Here is a 221-nt window from a genome sequence, read left to right as displayed (position 1 = left end):
AATGCACCCACATATATATTTATAAATGCATTCATGTATGTACACGTTTATTCCTTTAAAATATTTTCCATGAAGTTGCACTCGAGTATAATGAAATATGCAAAAAATATGAACCATAAAAATTCCTGCAATGAATATAGATTTTCAATAACGTAATGGAATTGGTACCATCATCTTTGATTATTCACATCAGCATCTTTTAATCTATAATGCCTGCATCA

General features: G+C 28.5%; 1 protein-coding gene across 1 annotated transcript in view; it reads right to left on the bottom strand.

The window, feature by feature from the left end:
* LOC119593677 (indian hedgehog protein-like) overlaps nt 1–221 on the bottom strand; it is a 71,268-nt gene that overhangs the window by 34,871 nt on the left and 36,176 nt on the right. The gene's annotated exons all lie outside the window — the stretch shown is intronic.

This window comes from Penaeus monodon, chromosome 32, assembly GCF_015228065.2.
Source record: "Penaeus monodon isolate SGIC_2016 chromosome 32, NSTDA_Pmon_1, whole genome shotgun sequence".
Classification (NCBI taxonomy): domain Eukaryota; kingdom Metazoa; phylum Arthropoda; class Malacostraca; order Decapoda; family Penaeidae; genus Penaeus; species Penaeus monodon.
Note: the sequence above shows the minus strand (reverse complement) of the source record. Positions and strands in the feature narration are given on the sequence as shown.